Below are 6,636 nucleotides of genomic sequence, written 5' to 3'. Positions count from 1 at the left end.
ATAACTAAATGACTAGGTAAGATTTTGATGGAAAAAATAAGGCAAGAGCCATGGGTATTTTGCACAACTTTGTGGGGTATTTCTCCTGGGCTTGCCCAGCTTTGTAATAAATATACTACTTTCTAACTTAAACTGGCTGAAGAGTCCTTTTTCTCTATCAATTGGCGAGTTTGCCATGAGAAACTCTGTTTGGCTGCAAGAGCAACCTGGGCTATGGATGTCTCTGGGACCTTCCTGGAAGGACCTCCGGTCCCCAGCTGCTCATCATGGGGACACACAAGACATGTTGCTGGACTGCAGACAAAATTGTACGTTTGAAATGATGTGTATGCCTGTCAGGCCTACACATGGCTAAAAGGCAGCTGACAAGATGCAGAAGACGTTCTGTGCTCAGCGCAAGCCTGGGCAGTTTTGCTTGCAATCATCGGGAGGGTGCAGTGGCCACAGAAAGGGTTTGTTCTGTCAGGGAGATCCACCAGCAGTTCTTTGGGTGAACTGGTCAAATCCTTGTTTATTGCTGCTGTTTTAATCATTATTTTGATTGGCTCCTGCCTCTGTGAATGACTGTGCGATTGGTGAGAGGTACTTAGGAAGAAGCGAGCGGGAGCTTGGATCTGTGTTTTCATTTTGGGCAACTGAAACGGCTGGAGAAGAACAAAGTGATTGGGTGATCGTTTAAAATTGCTGTATACTGTGTGCTGTGTTGACAAGAGGGGGATGCTTTCTTCCTTAATAAAGAGATACCCTTCCCTGCAGTGATTTTGACTTTTGGATTCGGGTTGTGTGTGGGTAATTCCTGTTTAAGGGGGACAGTATTCCCTGTAACACTCGGTGTTTGGGCTTAACCGGTCCCCTGCCGCCACTGGTCATTGTGTAATTTAGAGTAATATTGCCACCTTGTGACAAAAGTTACAATTGCAGCAAACTGGTCATTTTTCCTGTGTTTTCTGTGTTGTTAACTGGATGGAATATATCGAACTTCAGCATGGAGGTTGGTAGCTTTGGACTGGGAAGGGTCTGCACAAGAGGGTCTGGAAATTCAAGAGAGAAGAGGAATAGCTTGCTTTTGTGGGTGTTATGAGGCTTTAGGGGCTTCTAGAAGTTGGCAGTCTTCATGGCTACTGTTACAGTTGCAAGATTTGTGAAAAACCGTTGTTAATGTTCCTCTGAGAGACGGCAAGGTCTATGCCCTCAGTGTAAATCGAGACATCCTAACCAAGCTGATTTTGAACCTAAGATCGTAAAGTTTTGTGTGGGAAATCACATTCAATACCTGCAACTCAGACATGTGTGTGGGAGAAAGATGGGGAAAGGACTGTGAGGCTGTGTGGAGAGAGATTTGGGTGGAAACAGGATAAGACAAGAAGGAGGATGTAATGAGTACTAGACAAAGCAAGGAGATTTCTAAGGCTAGTCCTTTAGCCTGTATTTTGACACACTGGAAAGAGTTAGTAAGGGTATGGAGGCACTGAAATATAGCAAAGATTGATCAAGCTTCACAGACATATCCTCTCAGCAGAAGTCCATTAAACTTCAGGAAAATTTGGTGTTCCAAGTTAACTTCGAAGTCTTGAGAAGTTCTTAACAACACTGAAGGACTTAATCTGATGTAAACAGCCACCAAATCCTGTGAGGGTCATTAAAATCCTTGTGCTGTGTCGTGTGCTGCTGAGCTGGGCTGGTCTCCTGGCACAGAGGCAGCTCCCAGGCTCAAGCAAGGAAAAGAGCTTCAAAAAGAGCATTTCTGCTGAAGGAAGCAGCTCCTCGTCCAGCCCAGCAGGGATGAGGGCACTTGCCTGCAGGCACTGAGGGGACAGGAGCCAGGCACAGACAGGCTAAAGGGCAATGCAGAGTGGGGAAGACATGGAGCTGAGACTTCACTTGGTGTAAACATCTTCATAGTCCTGGACATGGTGAGGCTGTTGGGTGCCAGGGCAATGTCCCCTGTGCTCCTGGAAGGGATCTACTAGGAGCCAAGCACTAGTGTCCAGAGCACTCTTGCCAGTGTGGTCAGGAGGACTCTCAGGAGAGGAGGAAGAGGAAGGAGGAGGAGGAGGAGAGGATGTGCTGCCGAGCGAGGCTGCCCTGGGCAGCAGCAGAGGGACAGGGCAGGATGGCTCCTGCTGCCAGGGACAGCTGCAAGAGTGAAGCTGGGGCTGCAGCCAGGGCTGCCCAGGGCTGTCCTGCAGAGCAGCTCCTGCAGCCCTCAGGGCTCTTGGTGAGCCGAGGGCATGTGCCACATTATAGGGGCAGCTCTCAGCCTGCATGGCAGCTCCCCATGGACTGTGGGGAGAAGTTGGGGTGGAAGGAGCCACCCCCATCAGGGCAGATTCCTCCTGCTGTGCAGATGATGCTGCATGGCCAGAGCTGCTCTCAGCTTTCTCCTCAAGGCAAGGAGAAGGGGCTGTCAGGTGTGTCTGTGTCACTGAGACTCCTGCACTGTCCCACTGAGCATCAGCAGATCTGCCTCACATCTCCCTCACAAAGTGCCTCCTCACCCTCCTCTGCCTACAGACAGCAGCAGCAGCACCTTGGCTTGCAGCATTTGTGTTTGTGTGAGCTGCCCTTAAGACCTGCTGCCAGGAAGTTGCCCCTGGCAGTGCCCTGTGCTGGGAGGTGTGCAGGGCAGATCTGAGCCCCCAGTGGTAGGCTGGGCTCTGGCAGCATAGTAGGGACAAGCCTTGGATAGAGAAGAAAGCTCCCAGTAGGCACAACTTCCGGCAGCAAACAGCCAGATCAATCTCCATCTTCAGGTACCTAGGGAAAGAGAGTAGTGTTAAGAGAAATGGATTTTGAAACCGGACATTTCAAAGAGTCCTCTTTATTTCTGCAAAAAATTTTAAGTGCAGTGACCCTGAAATGGAGAGAGGTGTAATCACCAAGTGCCAGCTCTGTGGGGCCTGCAGGTGTGGCTGCTCTGGGAGGGGGAGTCCTTTTTCCCCTCTGGGCCCCCAATGTTCAGCTGAGAGCAATGCTGAAAAGTATTTCTGTCCCTTCAACGAAGGGGGCAATACATTAACAGCAAAACCCACAGTTTAAAATATAAACAATAGGAACTGACATTTACAACCAAAGTATGAGAAGATAATTTGAAAGGATTCTAAAGAATATTTTCTTTAGAATTGGCTCAAAGAATTTGTTCCCACCTTGTCAAAATCTTCTTTCAACAAGTCAGAATTCACAGAGTGCAGCGATGTCCAACAGCAGCTCCATCAGCCAGTTCCTCCTGCTGGCACTGGCAGACACACGGCAGCTGCAGCTCCTGCACTTCTGCCTCTTCCTGGGCATCTCCCTGGCTGCCCTCCTGGCCAACGGCCTCATCATCAGCGCCGTAGCCTGCAGCCACCACCTGCACACCCCCATGTTCTTCTTCCTGCTCAACCTGGCCCTCACTGACCTGGGCTGCATCTGCACCACTGTGCCCAAAGCCATGCACAATTCCCTCTGGGACACCAGAAACATCTCCTTTGCAGGATGTGCTGCTCAGTTTTTCTGCTTGCTTTTCTTTATATCAGCAGACTACTATCTCCTGACCATCATGTGCTACGACCGCTACGTGTCCATCTGCAAACCCCTGCACTACGGGACCCTCCTGGGCAGCAGAGCTTGTGCCCACATGGCAGCAGCTGCCTGGGCTGGTGGCTTTCTCAATGCTCTGCTGCACACAGCCAATACATTTTCCCTGCCCCTGTGTAAGGGCAATGCCCTGGGCCAGTTCTTCTGTGAAATCCCACAGATCCTCAAGCTCTCCTGCTCAAATTCCTATCTCAGGGAACTTGGGCTTCTTGCTATTAGTGTCTGTTTAGGATTTGGTTGTTTTGTGTTCATTGTTTTCTCCTATGTGCAGATCTCAGGGCAGTGCTCAGGATCCCCTCTGAGCAGGGACGGCACAAAGCCTTTTCCACCTGCCTACCTCACCTGGCTGTGGTCTCCCTGTTCATCAGCACTGGGATTTTTGCTTACCTGAAGTCCCCTTCCATCTCCTCCCCATCCCTGGATCTGGCCCTGTCAGTTCTGTACTCGGTGGTGCCTCCAGCCCTAAACCCCCTCATCTACAGTCTGAGGAACCAGGAGCTTAAAGCTGCAGTGTGGACACTAATGACTGGCTGCTTTCAGGAACATTAAACTTCCAGCCAAATTGCTGAAAACCACTTGTAATAAAAGTCATCTTTAATACTCCTTCTTGGTTTGGTTGTGGGGTTACTTTTCCTTCATTTTAGATTTATCATATTGTCAATAAAAAGAGCCACTCTGTGTTCCACTGCTCATTATGTTTCTCCATCTTCCCTGTGGCCACAAAATGTGTGAATAAAGGCTTGCAGTCTTTGTGACTTTAAACACACTGAAAGATTTCTCTCCCAGTAAAGTTTCACTGGAGATGCCCCTTTTCTTCCCTTCTCTGGAGCTGCAGCAGCAATGTCTGTGTGCAGAGCTAAGGCAGATCAGTGCTGGCACAGCAGCTGTGCCCAGCAGCAGCACTTGGTGTTGCCAGTGCTGCTCCCGTGCCACTGCCCCACTGCCCTCCTGCCCCTCGTGTTGCTGCAGGGCCTGAGTGCTCTCGGGGCCAGGCACAGCCCTGGGGGTGGCAGTGCCAGGGCTGCAGCAGGGACAGGCCATGGGCACTGCTGGGGCAGCGCTGACGCCTCAGGGTAGGGCCTGGGGGCTCCAGGCTCCTTGGCCAGGCTCTCTCCACAACACTTGGCCAGGCCAATGCTGAGCAGAGGAAACCCCTGTGAGCAGCCCAAGGCTGGACGTAGGCAGGCTGGGGGCAAACAGCATGGCTGGTGCTCTGCAAGGTCCCTGCAAGGGGAAGACCCTGGCAAGGAGCAGCAGAGCAGGGACTGATCCATCCCCACTGCTGGACAGCCCAGGGCAGCGTCCCAGAGCATCCTCATGCACCTGCCAACAACATCCCCCCTCTGCAGCCCTGGCCTCTCCCCCAGCTCACACAGGTGCTGCATCTTTGCAGGCACAGACACGGCAACACTGGCTCAGGAGCCCCTGTTTGCACTGCACAGAGCAGGCGTCAGCACCCCCATGGTGCTGCTATGGGGAGATGGAACTGAGTGAGCACAAATGGCATCAGCCCCTGGGGCCAGCAAGGGCTGGGGAATGGGAGGGAAACCACTCAGGTTTGTCGAGGCTTCTGAAGTCAACTAGAAAGTTGATGTGAGCTGTGAGTTTGCTGTCCCACTGCAGATGTTGTTGATCAGAACCAGGGATTATTGGCAGCCACCCCCAAACTGCCCTGAGCATTTCCTTTGCTTCACCTTTACTTTCTTTCCTCTTTCTGGTACTAATATCTTCCTGCTGTCCAACGCTGTTCCCTCGCCTACAAATAGCCCATCCCTGTTTGTCCTTTCCTCTCTGATCTCCCTCCCCATTTCAGTTCTTAAGTGGGCATCATGCAAACATCCCTTGAGAATCAAGATCATTCTACAAGTGAATTCAGGAATTGTCTGCAGGCTCCTGCAGTGCCTCCTGCTGCTCCCTTGCCAGAGGCACCACAGGCCGGGGGGGTCACATCTGAGCTGCTGTGTCTGGGTGGGGGGCTCCCTGTTCTGGGCAGTGAGGAGGGGCTGGAGAGGCTCTGCAGAACTGACAGGATGGGCTTTGGGGCTGTGTGGCGAAGCTGAGGGACCTGGGCTGCTGGACCTTGTGAAGAGGAGACCCAGGGCTCATCCTGCAACTGCACCAGGGGTGGTTTCAGAGAATCACAGAATCAGCAAGGCTGGAAAAGACCTTGAGGATCACAGAGTCCAACCTGTGCCCTGACACTATCTTGCTTCTCTGAAGATCTTCTTCTCCAGGATAACAACTCCAGCTCCCTCAACCGCTCATCACAAGACTTGTGTTCCAAATCCCTCACCAGACTTCTTGCCCTTCTCTGGACATGCTCCAGCCCCTCCACTTACTTCCTAAATTGGAGGACCCAGAACTGGACACAGCACTCAAGGTGCTGCCCAACCAGTGCTGACTACAGGGGAAGAATAACTGCCCTGCTCCTGCTGGCCACACCATACCTGATCCATAGGAGTCCGAAGGGTTGGGTGAGGGAAATGCTTGAAAGGGGGTGGGGACAAAGTGTTATTGATTGTCAGCCCTGAAGGGTCTTCAATTTCATATCTATTCATACTGCATTAAACATTGCTGTGGGTCAGTATTATTTGGGCATTGTTTATATCCTTCTATAAACAGGAAAAGACAACAATACAAATGTTCTCTCTGCATTGTTTCCAATAAAGTATATTCACTTGGAATACACATCTGAAATCTTTCTAATTAACCACAGAAGAATTGAAAACTTAAATTATTCCCAGATGTGTTTCTTGTTTGGGTGTTTTGCAGAAATGTTTACGTGTCTTTGCCACTGAATTCCTGAACTGAAGAACTCAAGAAAGAAGAGGCCTCTTGAACAGTAAAATTCATCAGCATCCTCCAAGTGTCAGAGGATCCATCCTGATCAGAGCAGGAATGAGTAGAAATGGGCACAGCTTTGTGGCTGCCCCAGCTCTGGGATGGGCTCTGGGCCTGGAGCAGGAGCAGCTCTGCAGAGCCCCAAGGCCAGGGCTGTTGGGCTGGCCTGGGCAGATGGGATGGCAGCAGGGACTGCAGAGCTCTCAGGAGCTCAGGGAG

The 6,636-nt window shown here is 51.2% G+C and overlaps 1 pseudogene across 1 annotated transcript; it reads left to right on the top strand.

The window, feature by feature from the left end:
* Positions 1 to 3,193: 3,193 nt before the first annotated feature.
* On the top strand, positions 3,194 to 4,125 carry LOC306816380 (olfactory receptor 14A16-like; annotated as a pseudogene). The gene has a single exon. The product of its transcript is annotated as an olfactory receptor 14A16-like (transcript).
* Positions 4,126 to 6,636: the final 2,511 nt, after the last annotated feature.

This window comes from Erithacus rubecula (assembly GCF_903797595.1).
Source record: "Erithacus rubecula genome assembly, contig: scaffold_548_arrow_ctg1, whole genome shotgun sequence".
NCBI lineage: Eukaryota > Metazoa > Chordata > Aves > Passeriformes > Muscicapidae > Erithacus > Erithacus rubecula.
Note: the sequence above shows the minus strand (reverse complement) of the source record. Positions and strands in the feature narration are given on the sequence as shown.